Source organism: Pelodiscus sinensis, chromosome 11 (assembly GCF_052426305.1).
Source record: "Pelodiscus sinensis isolate ZL-2025 chromosome 11, ASM5242630v1, whole genome shotgun sequence".
NCBI lineage: Eukaryota > Metazoa > Chordata > Testudines > Trionychidae > Pelodiscus > Pelodiscus sinensis.
This window is the reverse complement of record NC_143062.1, coordinates 41,719,119-41,735,333: the sequence shown is the minus strand read 5'-3', so window position 1 is coordinate 41,735,333 and position 16,215 is coordinate 41,719,119. Positions and strand designations below refer to the sequence as shown.

General features: G+C 45.0%; 1 protein-coding gene across 3 annotated transcripts in view; it reads right to left on the bottom strand.

The window, feature by feature from the left end:
• PROK2 (prokineticin 2) overlaps window positions 1-16,215 on the bottom strand; it is a 268,634-nt gene that overhangs the window by 42,187 nt on the left and 210,232 nt on the right. The window contains exon 1 of one of the 3 annotated variants that reach the window (XR_016350442.1): window positions 867-1,760. The exons of the other annotated variants lie outside the window; for them this stretch is intronic. The gene's annotated coding sequence lies outside the window, so the exon portion shown is untranslated. Of the gene's footprint in view, window positions 1-866; window positions 1,761-16,215 lie in introns of those variants that run through there. 3 annotated transcript variants of the gene reach the window in all.

Sequence of the window (16,215 nt, the reverse complement as noted above, 5' to 3'; positions counted from 1 at the left end):
GAGGGGCAAGGCTCCGGGTGCTCTCCCCTCCTCCAGTGCCCCTCCTCCAGTGCCCCTCCCCGCCCCATGCAGCCTGCAGGCTCTTTGGGGAGGAGCCAGGCTCTCAGGGCTACCTTCCTTCAGCTGTTCCCCCTCCAGCTGCAGGGTGTCTGGAGGGACAGACACCAGGGGTACTCCCCTTCCAGCTGTCTCCCTCAAGTGCCCTCCCCCTCACCATGGCTTGCAGGCTGTCTGGGGGTTGAGGCTCCAAGGGCTGCCCCCCCAGCCTCCAGTGGCCCCCATGGCCTGCAGGCTATCAGAGGTGGGAGTTAGGCTCTGGGGGCTGCCTCCTCTTCCAGTGGGTACCCCCCATGTCCTGCAGGCTGTCTGGGGAGGGGCAAACCTCTGGGACCTTCTCCCTGCAGCTGCCTTTCCTCCAGCGGCCCCCCTGCAGCCGGCAGTCTCTCCATGGGGGCGGGAGGGTCAGGCTCCAGGTTCAGGGCAGGAGGGTTCCCGTTATCCAGACCCAACCAAACCCTGCCCTTGGTTTAAGTTAGGGTAAGGGGAGGCTGCCTACCAAATTTGGTGGTCCTAGGTCTTATGGTTTCAGAGGAGTTTTTAAACAAATGGACTCACAGATGCACAGACAGACTCGCAGACAGACATGCTCTAATTAATTATATATATATATATATATTTGACTTAATTTTGTTTTGAATCGCATAGCAAAATGTTAATGTAATTTCAGTTCAAATATATTTTAACTGTAAACCTAATTTTTAGCCATGATTTTTAAATAGCTACACAATACATGCATGCTCACAACCTTGTATTAAATATACCTCTGTATATTATATTAATAATGAGACTTTTCATTGCATACTTACAAGAGACAGGATGACCCTGGTATGGGAGTGTTCTAGAGAGAGTTTGATGGATGTGTGAGGGTTGTCAAAGTTCTGGGGAAATCTGTGGAGCAGCTTAGCTCATCTGTCCCAAAGATAAAAATCATCATCAATGTACCTCAGCTATAGCATTGATTTCATGGTGCATTTGCAGCCAGAAACTGCAAACAACAATGGAAGATTCCCTTTTATAAACATTTTAATTGTAATATTAGATTCCATCAAGTTCCCTATTTTCCTACTGTATCTGGCAGATCATATAATATCAATGTTTGGCATTAATTTGCTTTTCAATTTATTTATTGAAAGATTGGGGAAAAGGAGGAGGTCTCTTTGGCTTTACCAGTCACATCCTCTTGCAAAAGGCTGCAGCGCCTCTGAGTTGCCTAAGACTACTGAAGAAATTGAGCCATTAGTCCCTGGTTTTTATTCTCTTAGCCCTCTGTGTCTAAAAGGCTTTGATGCTTCGGTAATTCTTAAATAGAATAGGTCATAATTTAGGGCCTTCGTTGCTACACTTCACGGACCTTCCACAACAAAAATAGATTCAGTATGAAGAGGCAGACTTGAGCTCTTCGGCCTGAACCCGCATTATAAAACAGCTCCATGCATTGGATGGTACTTAAATTGTGACCCTTTATTTTCTTAGTGTGAGGTAGCAGAGGAAAGGGAAGATTTAGTTCTGGGGAGAGAACAGCTGTGATTGTTTGCCCCAGCCGGAGGTTTGGGAGGCACAGACTGAGTGTTCACCAGGCTCCCACAGGAACCCCGAATTCTCCCCACTTAAATTGCTTGATCCAGCAGGGAGTCCCAATGACAGTGTGACAGGGCGTACCCAACCCACTCTGTGGCAATAGGGGTGGCCCAGTTTGTCACGCAGGCACCTTTCATTTGAAGATCCCAACGCACTTTACAAGGGTGGGAATAAGGTCAACAGAGAAGAAAAAATCCTGATCCAAACTCAACAGCAACAGCTTTAAGGGCCAGGCCCTCCGAGACTCGTTCATGGTGCCTCATCAAGCTGTTGGCCATGCTAGCAATCAACAGAACTCAGCTTTCAGACTCAGTCCTATGCTACAATCATTAGCCCATTTTCCTCCCCCATCAAAGGGAAATGGAAGAAAGGTGAAATGAGAAGTGGTGATTCCATAATTGTTATTCTAGAATAAACCCCATTATCTGTTCTATATTTGAGAAAGATGAGAGAGGAAAAAGAGCATTATCGCAATAAGTGAACTATAAAGCAGATAATATGCCACACATCTTCGGAAGCGCTGATTACTAACTATTTACAAGGGCGTACATGGTGCTGCATAAAACCTAAGACAAGACACAAACCCTGCCCCAGGAAATTGGCAATTGAACCTAGGGCAAGACCGTGATTTTGCAGAGGAACTGAGAGGCAGATGCAGTGCGCTGGGGAAGGACTGACTTTTACGTTTGTTCACTATTTTAAAATGCTACCCAACCCCACTCCTACCTGCCCATCCTTGCTGATGAGAGGGAGGGAGGTGTAGTGGTCCTATAACACCCGCTTTCCTCTGCATGCTACATACCCGCATGTGTACACAATTCCACAGCAAATGGATTCAGAAGCATCTGACAGATCTCACAGTACATCTGTGTAAATGGGGAATAATCACGGAATGGTGATGTTTCTAATTGGGTCCCCCGAGGGATTTGCTCTCAGCCCCGTGCTATCCCCTATCATTACTAGCAATCTGGAAGAAAATATAAAATGATGACTGGTAAAGCTTGTAGATGAAACACAAATTGGATGGAAGGGTAAACAGTAAGGACAGGTCAGTCACATTGAGTGATATGGAAGAGTGTTTCTCAACCTTTTTTTTATAAAGTACCCCTTTAAAAAAAAAGTATCCCCAGTACCTACTGTTTTCAGACACACCATTTTTTTTTCTATCATTGCAACACATTTGTTTACACATTTGCTAATTGTAGCTGGGTGGGCGATGAAATTTTTGGGTGTAAAAAGCACAAAAATAATAAAGCGCTGTAAAACTTAAATCAAAAATTCAGTTTTCTCCAAATTTCAGTTGTGTTGACGTACCCCTAAGGGTACTTATACCACTGATTGAGAAACACTGATGTGGAGCACAGCGGCCCAATTAAGTGTACATTTTAATACAGCCAAATGCAAAATAGAGCTGATCAAAATATTTTTCCATCATATCTGTCAGCTCTAGTTGTAGATAACTCACTGACCATTATTTGCCAGTATGGTGACCTGATTCCTGGATCAACTGACAGAGAAGTATAGAGTAGGAACAGGGAGGTGGTATTACTGATGCTTTTGGCACCTGCAAGACCACTGCTCACTGGAGTGTCCTTGCGTCCACTCCAGGTTGTTAAAGAGCTGGAAAGGGTTCAGAAAAGAATGACACAAAGCCTGGAAAATTTGCCTTACAGGGAACAATGAAAGGAGCCAAACCTCCATCTTACCAAAAAGACGGTGCGAAGATGAGTACTGGGATCGCAACTGACCCTAACTTTCCCATGTGACACATTGAATGAGGGTGATGAACAGCAGAGAAGGGATGAGTGAGAATGGACTGGGGTTATCACCGCGCGGTGCCTCAGCTTAGGCAGGTGCACAGCTTGCCGGTGTCTGAGTTTCAGTTTAAACCAACGTTCCCTCGTTCCATTGTGGAAGAGGACCTTGACAGCTACAGACGAACAATGCTAAAGGCCTGCCCCAAAGCCCACTGAAGTCAGTGGAAGGACTCCCGCTAACATCCATAAACTTGGGGTTAGGGCCTGGCAGAGCTAGGTATAAAAAGAAAGGCTTTGAACACACAGAGCGCTGCTGCTTGCAGAACAGGATCTGGATGATACAAAGAGAGGCATGGAAACAGTCAGGGGAAGTGGACAAAGGGCCCAATCCTGAAAGGTGTAGCGGCCTTCTGAGGAGTGCAGAGCATCCTCACTGTCCTTTGGCTTTACCAGGAGAGAGGATGCCCAGGATGCTCAACGCAGGATGCTCAACGCCGCTGAATGTCAGCGCCATCTTAACTAGTGTAGTGGAGGGGCAGGAGTGCTGCGATCAGCAACTGAATCAGAGACGTAGGCAGAGACGGTGATAACGACACTGCGGAATGATTAAAATGAAAGTGCCCTTCAGTGCCAGCTTCCTTCTATTTCACTCCATTCCTTCACGATCCTGAAGCAAGCCGTTGCATGGGACGGGAGGGCTGCTGACACTGTGGGTTTACCAGATACAGACTAGAACAGCTGCAGCAGCATCCTGGGTAGCAGTGAGCAATATTGTAGTTCCCCAGGAACTGCTCGTTTCCCATCCCGGAGCAAGATTTGCAGTTGTGTCTGCCAGAGATCTCTCACCCATACAATCGCCAACTGTTCTCATCTCCATCACCTGAATCTCTGTGTCTGCAAAACAAACAGTCCCCCAGAACTTGAAATCTATTTGACAGCTGTGCCCTTTGGCTTCATTGATCCAAACAGCTCGGTAGCAGCCATGCCGTGAAACAAGAATATGGTGTGCCACTTTCCCCTTGCAAATCAGTCATCTGCATGGGGGAAAAGAGGTGGGGAACTCACTGTAGGAGGCCAACTTGTTCCCAGCCCACCAAGCACCACACCTACAACGTCTTTCCAGATGCAGTTTTATTTGTCAAACCTAGGAAAGAGGGCTACAAAAACAGCCCACCCTGGGCTACAGCTTCCAGGAGGCCTTCCCCTTTGCCTCTCTCAGACCCTCTTGCTTTAGAGGCCCTTGCAAGATTCTTCCTTGCTCTTTTAGCTAAGCATGGCTTCCCAGGGCTTTCTCTCTGGAGGCTCCCCCAACCCCCCCCCCCCCCCCAGCAAGTTCCCGCTGCCTCTTCTCCTAGGGGTGTCAGTCTCCATTTCCCATTCCTGCTTCTGCCACTTTCCTTAGACCACATACCCACTTGCAGGAAGATTGACACTGTGGCAATCTTCTGGTGTTTGATTTAGTGGTCCTAGTAAAGACCTACTAAATCAAACGCTGAGCGCACCCCCGCCAGTACTGGTACTTCTCCTCACGAGGAGTAAGGGAAGTTGAGGGGAGCGTTTCTCCTGTCGACCTCTTGCTGCGAGGATGATGCCGAAGCCCCGCTTAAGGTACGTTGACTCCAGCTATGTTTTTTACTCAGCTGGAATTGCATATCTTGAGCTGGCCTGACCTGGCTGACAACTTGGTTCTTTATAGCCCAGGTGCTGTTCTGCCTCTTAACTGGCAAAACTGGGAGCACCAGTTCTGGCCCTGGACCTGCTTCACGTTAAGGGACCAGCCACTCTGTGACCCACAAGCAGCATCCTAGTAATTGTTCCTTTACTACCTCACCTCCGATAGCAGAAACCAGGGGCTCCACATAATTGGCAAGGAGCATCTACATGGATTCCCCTCCTATCTCCTCTGCCCTGCAGCTCTCGTTCCTCTATGGGCTGCCTGGCTCTGCAGGTGACATGTTTTCCAGGGCTCCTGCTGCTGCAGCTGAAACAAGAACCTACCAGAAGGGGCAGTGCCATTTCCACATTACTGAGGAGCAAGCAATTTATATCTGACACTGTATTAACACTGTGCCTTGGGAACCCCCGGGGTTGGGAAAAGCGTCCCTTCGTTCCCTGCAGATTGGGAGGCCGTGGAACGCCACCAAGTGTCTTCTGTGGGGTTGGCATGTTACAGTGATGGACTTTTCCTATTCTGTGGGGACAAGATCCACTTCAGAGGCCCAATTGTGCACCTGTTGACTCCAAGAGGAGCAGGATAGTGCCCCAATTGCAGTCTTGGAAGCAATCACAAGTCCCTTTATTTTTATTATTGGTGTTTAAATGCTGCAGCCCGACATATCTGCATTCAACAAACTGGAGAGTATCACTGCTGTTCCGAAATGGAAATTATTAAAAAAAAATCAGACCCCTGCATTTACTCAGAATTATGATGTGTCAAGTATTATAGGAAGATTAGATTGGGAAGGGAATTTTAAAATCATTCTTTTGACATGTAGTCATACAAATAAGCTATTGAAAGTGCAGTCTCAGGCATTATATTTAGTAAGGAGCACGTAGTGCGTATATGCTTTTTTCCCTCTATAATAAAGCCAAACCATAAACAATAGCGCCAAGAGAAGAAAGACTAATTTCATTAGTGTAAAAGTGACATAAATTTAATAATAAATAATGGCCATTATCTATAAAAATATGAAAAGCCATTTTCAAAATCATTAGCTCTAATCACAAATGAATTTTTGCAGTGTTTCTCGATATTTTGCACCTTTGTAATGAACTCTGATAAATTCATAGGACTACATGTTAAATAAAGAGATAGAAAGGTCTAATTTGCTGCTTCATTAAGCCAGCTTATTTCTAGGCATCTTGCATATTGCTTTGAATTTCATATCTCTGAAAGGCGGAGACAATGGAACTATTCGTCTCTAATGTAGTGTGGCACACAATTAGGGACTCAAAAGGATGTGAATCTCTTTCCATCAGAGATACACACCGAGATTATTACTTTATTACCAAAGACTGTCAGCATTACATATCTCCAACAGCTAGAGAGACACCTGACTTGCATGTTTAAATTTGCGCTAAGCAATTTGGAACTTCTTGTTTCATTGTGTTATTCCTTACAGAGTGCTGCATGTAGCCCTTTAAAGGGCACAGTTGGGAAACATCTGGGTGGGGTTCAACACCTCTGATAATTTGCAAGCAGTTTAGAAACTGAAGACAATGTGACGTAAGTATATGGTCTGTCCTGGGTTGGGGCCTTAGTCTTACAGGATCAGAACTTAACATTATTAAAGCAAGTAGTCCTATGGCACCTTAGATACTAAGGGTATGTCTACACAGCAGGGGAAAAAGTTGAACTAAGATATGTAACTTCAGCTACATCAATTGCATAGCTGAAGTGAAATAGCTTAATTCAGCTTTTGCCACTGTCTGCACAGCAGGAAGTCAAAAGAACACTCTTCCCTCGACTTCCCTTACACCTCATGAAATTAGGGTTATAGGAGTTGGAGTAAGAAGTCCTCCAGCTCGCCATTATTTCAAAATAATGGCTTTCTGTGTAAACACGTATTTTGTTATTTCAAAATAATGTCAATTATTCAGAAATAACGCTGCAGTGTAGACATACCCTAACAAAAATATCTATAGTATCATGAGCTTTTGTGGGCAAAACCCACTTCAAAAGCTCATGATATACCCATGAAAGCTCATGATACTATATAGATTTAGTCAGTCTCTAAGGTGCCACAGGACTATGCATTGTTTTTGAAGTTACAGCCTAACACTGTTACCCCTCTGAGATTATTAAAGCGAGGGGTTTGTTTTTTTTATTGCAACTTTATTTGTTCAACCCACTATAACGTTGGGGAAGCTAACCCTAAAGGGCCCCATCTTGCAATCTGTACTCACACAAGAATTTCTTCGGCATGCATCGTCTATTTGTGGAAGGTTGGCAGAATCATCGCCTGAATTTTTGCCAGACATGTGGCACCAAATCCTGCCCTGTCATGTGACCATGCAGCAGTTCTGCTGTTCTTAATGCAATCTGTGGCTACACATTCTAGGACAGAATGGGATCTGTTGTCCTTGAGAGTAGCTCAGTTGATATTTTGAACAACAGCGAAATGAAATGACAGAGATTTTAGGACCAGAGTCTGTCTTCAAATAGACACATGTTGGGGAGATAGGAATTACATACATGCCTCACAGAGTAGAAGTTGACCAGAGCCTTTAATGTTCTACTCCCCCAGGGAGCATTGTAGTTTTAGGCAGGTGAGGAGAATACATTTTCTCATAATTATCTCAATTTAAAGTGGGCCGTGCCCACGAAAGCTCATGATACCATCTACGTGTTTCATTAGTCTATGAAGTGCTACCAGACCATTTGTTGTTTTTTTCCCATTTCTGTAGTTAATCCACCTCTTCAAGAGGCGGTAGCTAAGCCGATGGAAGAATTTTTCCATTGACCTAGTGCAGTCTACGTTGGGGCTTAGGTGAGCTTAATGAAGTTTCCTCAAGCATGTCAATTGTTCACATCTCTGAGCAGTGTAGCTGGGTCCACCTAACTTTGCAATATAGACCACCCCTGAGTACAACTGAAATGAACAGCTCTCTATTGACTTTTCCTTTCCATGAATATTTGGGCTTGTCTATACTAGAAAGTTAGGTTGACCCCAGCCAAGTCTCTCAGCAGTAAGAAAAATTCACAGCCCCGAGACACGTAGCTTACTGACCTAAACCCCAGTGTTGACAGTGCTGGACTGACAAAAGAATTCTCCCGTAGATCCAGTTACAGCCTCTCAGAGACATGGATATATTGTGGCCTTTCGTCACTGTACAGCAATGTAGATATCATGCTGCTGCTGTAGTGTTTCTAGTATAACCAGTAGCTTCAATGAACGCCTTCTAAGTTCCTAAAAACTTCCCACCAAGGAAGGTGTTCACTAAAGCCACTGGTTATACTAAAGCAGGGATTTAAAGGAGATTTGCAAAGTTACTATCATGCAGATGACCCATTAGTGAGAGACAGAGCCCAACTCTGCCCTTTTTGAGATACGTGCATTAAAATACAGTGCTTGTGATGGATCTGAACACCATCAAGTCTAGCACTGTACCCCTGGATTTTCACTGATACTTATGTATCTTGCGGAGGTATTCGTAGGTTATCAAATCTGCACATCTGCCATACATGAATAGTGCTTAACTAGCACACATTTACATACAGAGGTATGTATCTAAGGGCATGTCTACACAGCAGGGCAAAACTCGAATTAAGCTATGCAACTTCTTTATATCAATTGCGTAGCTAAAGTCGAAATAGCTTAATTTGGCTTTCGATGCTGTTTATACAGTAGGAAGTCGAAGGAAGAACACTCTTCCTTTGACTTCCCTTACTCCTCGTGAAATGAGGGTTACCATGAGTAAGAAGTCCTCCAGTTTGACATTATTTCAAAATCATGCCTTGCTGTGTAGATGCGAGTTATTCTGAAATAATAACTCATACCCTAAACTTTTGCAAGTTTACAATGTAAGGTTACTATGTAAGAAGCCAACAGAATGAGCTTCTAAATTCAATCTTTTTCAGATATACAGACCAGTATAGTGGCCTCTATAGGAGATAAGATGAGATGATCTAATGGTCTCTTCTGGACTTAAAATCTATGAAGCTGAGAACAGTAATGGTGATCAGCTTTATGTGAAGCGCAAACAGTCTTTGGCTACTTAAACTGCAGAATCCAAAATGCTGTGCTAGCATATGGGAGACCAGGAGCTACAATATATTTTATAGCCACAAAATGCAAAAAACCCTAGTACATTAGGCCTGAGAATTTAAACTCACAAGTCAGGACATTCAAAATGATGGTTCCCACAGCATCCATAACTCAGCTCCATGCACATATGTAGCATGCTTTAGTGGAGATGTAGTTAAATTTATGCCTTACTATATAGATGCATGGGGCAGAGTTATGGGTGTTGGGGGAGCCATAACTTTCCATTTCCTGACTTTTGTGCACTGATTCTTTAAGAAATGGAAGAAGATAAATAAAGGTCCATTTTGTACTAGGGTGAATGTTCAACTTTCTTCCTGTTTTCCTTTCCCTTATGACATGCCCTCTATTTACACACACACACACACACACACACACACACACACACACACACACACACACACACACACACACACTTGTTAACATTGATTAAAATACACAACTAGTATGCTCTTCGGGGGGCAGACACTCTCTTTTCTTTACTCATATACATTGCCTGGCACCAGGGGGCCCCATAGCACGACTGCAGTATAAATAATAGGTCACTCTTTATGTTCGAGTTCCACTTATAAATAATTTATACAGGCTTAATGACTGATAGATGTTTTAATTAATTTTTAATATAATATTCCAGTTTCCAACTGGTCAATAGGTTGTCTGTAATGAGCTATAATACCTTCATCTGATGTACTTATGATCATCTCTAGAACATATAATTATTCCTGCCTGGAACATGCTTATGACAATTTATTTATTACCTCTTTATAGATGGAATCTTAATACAAAGTCTGAGTAGTGTGAAATAAGCAATAATTTGCTAGTGGTTAACACAGTGCAGCCATGGAAATCTCACATTTATTATTTTAGGCACAACGGTAACTGTAGGGGAATGTTGATGTTTTGCGCATGACTGCTGTAGGGGAGACACGTACATACTTTCAAAGAATGTTTTCTTGTGTGTCTCTCCCCGAGACAAGTAAGCACTTCCGGGGATAGCCTAAAAACTGTGATAGTAGTGAAAGGATCAGAACCTTCCCCACAGCCTGTATACTGAGCTTCCCGTTAACTTCAACGGGCTTCAAATCAGGCCCCAAATCACTCTGTCTCTTTGGCTCCCTCTGCTGCCTGTCCATGTTTTCAATTACCCAGATAACAAAGATTGCATTCAATGGAGCAGAAATAGTAAGATATATGATTAAATGCTGTAATATATGAAACTATTCAGAGAACAATAAGGAGCAGGAATAAAATAAACTTGATAATACGTGACATTTGAACATTCAATAGAATACTATTGAGATTTTTTTTACCGTAGTGTAACCAATAGGTCTCGTTTTAAATTTCAGTTTCTTCATTTATTTGTAAAAGAGAAGAAAAAAATAAAATAAACCTGGATTCTACTACTCTGCTTTTCATAAAATAATACTTTTTTTGTAAGTGCTAGTGATTAAAAATATGTGTTTGATTTGGTCTTCTGGAACATTGTGTTATTTTCAACCTCAATCAGGATGCACTTTTGATATATTTCAGAGGCTTTGAATGAGCGAAGATGCAAGGAAATGTATTGCATTAGAGAAAATCATACAACTGTTAAATGTCTTTTCAAATAAGTTATAATGATATTTCAAGGGCAGTTTAGACCTATTCATATTCCATATTCTCATTACCATTCTTAGCAACAGGCCTGAGTCCCTCAATTCCTGTGTAGTTCTGTTAATCTCTCTCCACAATGTTCAATTTCCTTACAACTATTCAGCTGATTTATTATTTCCCTTCTGTATTTTAACTGCATTGTAACCCCATAAATTTGCTTCACTCTCTCAGCTTCAATACTCAAGGTCATTAATACCCCCCAAATATCCTTTGCTTATATCACAACTTTAAATGCGCTCTTTCTTGCCCAATGGCTTGCTAAGTAATTACCGGTGGCAAGATCATCTTGTTTTTATAGTTTTATGATTAAAGAGATAAAAATTAACTGAATTGAGTAAAATGTAAAAAGTCACGTGAAAGATATGTGAAAATGCTGCTGCAATTTAACTCACACCAATGATGTCCAGAGAACCAAAATTAATTTTCTTGAGATGCTGCTTAGGAGAGAGGTGAGGTAAAATTAATACTTGGGATTGGATGCTGTATAAAACATGATCAGAATTTTTCCAAGCACAGAGACAAGTAATATCTAATGCAAATGCAGAAGCCCACCTTACATGCATGCTCTATTCGAACCTTTCCACTGCCTTGATCCTGGCTCCAGCTAAGGGCTGGTTCAGCTTCCATGTCTTAGAGCAGTCTGTAGACTGTTCTAAATTAAAACAGCCTTGGGGACTATCACAGAGTGGGGACTATCACAGAGTGGGGACGCCCCCCCCTTCCCTCCCCCCCCGAGGCAGGGTGTTAAGCCTGTTGTCTGGAGAAGTGTTAATAAGGCAGTCTCAGGATCTCATGAGGACATAGAGAGGGAGCATGTGGAGCAGTGGTTCCCAACCTTTTCCAGATGGGGACCCATTTTGACAATTCAGGAAGAACTGGTGACCCAAGGCAATTCAAAAACAGGGGGAGAAGGGGGGCAGAGCCACCTGGGGAGACACTTGGCGACCCTTTTGAAATGTAATGGTGACCCATATTTGGGTCCCGACCCATAGGTTGGGAAACCCTGATGTAGAAGAATACATGTGCAACAGGCAATGTCACCCGTGCACTCCCCCCGATCTCCAGGCGGTATCACCTCACACCCAAAGCTGCGCCTGTGAGTCCTATATCCCTGTTTTTAAAAGTAAAACCAGTATTCACCCTAACGAACCAACATGACCATGAAGCCATGCCCAATTGAGATGTAAAGCTGATGGACCCAGGTCTTAGGCTGGTGATACTGAACCTGGGACATTATGGGTTAAAGCCATGGGCCTCTGCCAAATGAGACAAAAGTCAGCTGCTTTTTAGCTACGGCTGTACCGCAGACTTCACGGTCCCTTCTCCATAGTCGCAGTGCTTCTGGGTCACAGATATATCACTCATTCCTGACAATGTTACTACTGCCCATCATGATTCTAAAATTAAGATTGAGTTGAGTTTGCAACCAGAACCACTGTTGAAAACAAGTGGGGCTATTGCCTAGAGCCCTGTATGGTGTGGTTCAGACATGGGCTTTGCTTGTCAGGGCTTGGGCTCAGATCCCATGCCTCGGGGCTTGGGTTTGGACTTCAGAACCATTGCAGAAATCCAATATGTGAGCAGGTAACAAAGGTGGGATGGGTCCCCACGCCTTAGTGTGTGCTTTGAGCCCCAGCAAGCCAAATGCCGGTCCTAACACAGAACTACAGGCGCTTTGTTACCTGTGATACAAATAGCACAAAGTCCCCTCCCGCCATTATAGTAGTTATTCTGTGAGCAGAGAATGGATTTTCTGAGCATTTAGAGGTGAATGGGTTAAGACTTCCCCATTGATACACAATGTGGACCTCACACCGTAAGAGCGGAACATCCATGCTGGGGGTTCCATTTTCTTGGCCCAAGAAGTATTGCTCCCAAAGAACTGACATCAGCAGCTAACCCAAGGGCTTAAGCTGATCTAGCACAGGATAATTGTTGCTGTCGATTGCCATATGTTAGTGTTAAAAGTTTATTATTTTCAAGGAAACATGACTGCCTTGGAATTTTTCGCCACCACCCTTTCTTTGCCCATCTCCTTTTTTACCATCCATAGATACTCTGAACAGTGCCTGACCAGCAAGCAAAGTGAATCCCCATCTTGAATTCCCACAAGTGGTTTTCTATTGTTCTTTAAGGTGAGGAAGTGCATGGTGTGCTTGAAATGGCAATGGCTCCAGGCTGCAGTTAAGCCTTGGGGCTCAATGGATACCACAACGAACGAGCGATGGAAAGAGTCTGACCCTCGTGCAGCAGCTATGTATGCATGGGCAGCGAGTTGTATGGGCTCGTGGTGCCCATGCTCCACCAATATTTGGAGCTGGGTCTCTCTGGCCCTGCTTGGAGCAGGCCCCGGCCCCCTCCCCCCGCGCATCCTCCCACCCCGGCCCCAGAGTCTCTCTCGTCCAGCCCCGTCCTGTCCCTACTGTGCACAACCTTCACTGAGCTCCCCCTTGCCGGCTGCTGCTGCCATGCACGGCGTGCTCAAACTGGTGGGCATGGAGACACCCGGGCGTGATGTAACATCACGTCACAGCCCGGGATTTTGAAACTGCTCGACGCTGCGCCACGCGGCTGAGTTGCAGGTTTGGAGTCCGGGGATGGAGCGCAGACTCCGGCCCCGCAAAATGGAAGGCAGAAGGTAGGGGAAGGTTGGGAGAGGAAGGGGCTTCTGCAAAGGGGAAGGGAAGATGGGGAAGAAAGGGGAAAGGCACCAAAGGCACAGGGTAGAGCAGAGAAATGCCAGGGGGCCAAGTGCAGACAATGAGGAAAAAGGCAGGAGGGGAGGTGTCAGTGGGAGGGGGACAGGGTGATGCTGGGAGCGGAGAGGGTAAAGGCATTGGGGACTGGAGGAGGGGGAGGTGCTGGGAAAAGGCTTGAAAGAAGGGGTGGGCATGAGGAAGGCCAGGATGGAGCAAGTCATATGTGAGAGCACAGAAGCATGAGGGTAACGGGGGCAGAAGGTGGTGAGGGGGTGGGCATCAGGGAAAACGAGGGCAAAGAGGGCAGAGGCAGTGAGGGAAGGGGGAGGCACCAGGAGGGTGCAGGGCTAAGGGAAGGTGCAGGTGCCAGTGGATGCTGGGGGTGAAGCAGAAGGGCAGACACCTGCAGGGGAGGGACCAGCACCAGAGGAGAGAGGCAGGACAGGTGTGTAGACGGAGGTGTTAGAGGGGATGAGGAGGGGGTAGCTCATATGAACAGAGTGGGGCTACTGGAGGAGTGGGCACAAGGGGGAGAAAAAGGCTGGTGGAGGGAGGCTGAGGGCAGAGAGAAGAGCAGGAGTTAGGACAGCAGAGGAGGGTGAGGAGTTGAGGGGGCAGCAGGCACCAGGGGAGCTGATGGAGCAAGGGGAGGAGACATGGCAGCAGAGAGAAAAGGTAAAGGTTTAAAAATATTTATTAAACTTGGGTGCCACAGTGGCACATTCAAACAAGCCACATGAACTCAGTACTGTTGTACACCACAAAATTCATTCTGCTCATGGGAGGAAACTCTTAGGCTATGTCTACACTTGCGGTTTCTTGCGCAAGAACACCTGAAGTCTTGCGCAAGAACACGTCCACACTGACACGTGCGAGCTGTGCTTTTGCACAAGAGCATCTATGGCAGTGTGGACGCTCTCTTGCCCAAGAAAGCTCTGATGGCCATTTTAGCCGTAGAGGTTTCTTGCACAAGAAATCCCTGCTGAGCATCCACACTGCCCTCTTGCGCATGAGAGCCTACACCTGTTAGAAAAGAGCGTAGCTCTTGTGCAAGATGCCCTTTCTTACCATGCTGTACTGTAAATTTCCTTGCTCAAGAGCAGGCGGACAATGTGAATGCTCTTTCGGTTCTTGCACAAGAACAGCTGTACTTGCACAAGAAGCCGCGAGTGTAGACATAGCCTTAGAGGGAACACTTCCCCCAGCCTCTCTGCCCCTGAGGTAATGTCACACACATTGGGTTAATGCAACTGTAGGATAGTTGCATGAGGGGGGTTTGGTGGGGGCCAAATTAATTCCTGTTGGTAGGAGGATGGTGGGAAAAGCCCTTCGAGAGGGGTCACATGACACCTTTTACTTCTGGTCATGTGTCCATCTTGCCCCGAGCATGTTACCTCCAGAGGCGTGGCTAATGGGGCACCACCAAAAATTATACAAACCTGCCGCCCATGTAAAATGTATGCTCCTCCCAGTAGCAGTGCAGTGCCAGGGATCTATGAGAAAAGCATGACTACCAAGATATGAAAACGCTGCTTGCCTCCCTCACAACCTCCAGATCAGCATGAATCACCATAAGCATAGCTGAAATACAATGTTTTCTGCACGTTTCAATGTGTGGGACAGTTATTACTGAGTCCACGCAGGTCGGCTCTACAAACGTTGTATACCAGCTTGCTCCACGATCTCACTGCACTTGCTCCACGATCTCACTGTGAGCCTTAAGAAGACAATGTGCACTGGCCAGTGGATCATGGCAAACATCATTGATAGCCCCCAAACGCCATGTTGCCAGCAGCATCAAACTTCATCTGCCATTCACTGTACCCATTAGTAGTGACTGTGGCTTGGAAGGTGCCCTTGAGGGCTGGATCCATTAGCCTATGTAGTCCTCGTACTTGGGCTTTGCAGGATCAGCATTTGGACTGTGACTGGATTGTGTGATGAAAGGGTTGCTCACAAAAGAGAAAGAGTGTGTGTGGGGGGGAGAGGGGGGTAGACTTTTTCCTCTAAAGACACTGAGTATTTTATAATGATGAGACTTGTGCAGAAAAACAACTTTTTATTCTACAGTAGGTGGGAACAGTGGCAAAAATTAATGAAACCAAACCATGACAGGACTCTGTGTATGCCCAGGAAATACAGTATGGAGATGTTTCAAAATGCTGTGGGACCCTTCTATTTTATGGTATAACGAGTGAAGGATAACCCTTAATTTTTGCTCATTACAATCATTTTTCGTTGAAAGGCAAAATAACACTTCTTATTCTTTGCTGTAATGTGCCTAATTTATAAAAGGTAAAAATATTGTAGAAGGCACTGACTATTCCCTATAGGCAAAGAATCTATGAAGCAATCTCTGAAAATGTATTAAGAATGAGAATAAAATATTCCATTTCCTAAACTCTAACCACCAGGCAATGAAGGAAATAATTCACTAGAGAAACACTGATATGGTGCCTTCACCACCCATGTAATTGAAGAGATCCCATTAAAGATTTATAAAGCTGGTGGTGGCCAATTGATGCACCCTCCCATCTGTTTATCACCATATGGGCGAAAGAGCAAGTCCCCCAAGACTTCAAATGTGCCCTGATTTAATACATATATAAGAGAAAAGGTGACCGTGCATGCTGTGATGATCACTGGGGCATCTCACTGCTGCCTATAGCTGGTAAGATCCTGGCCTGGATCTGCTACAATCAG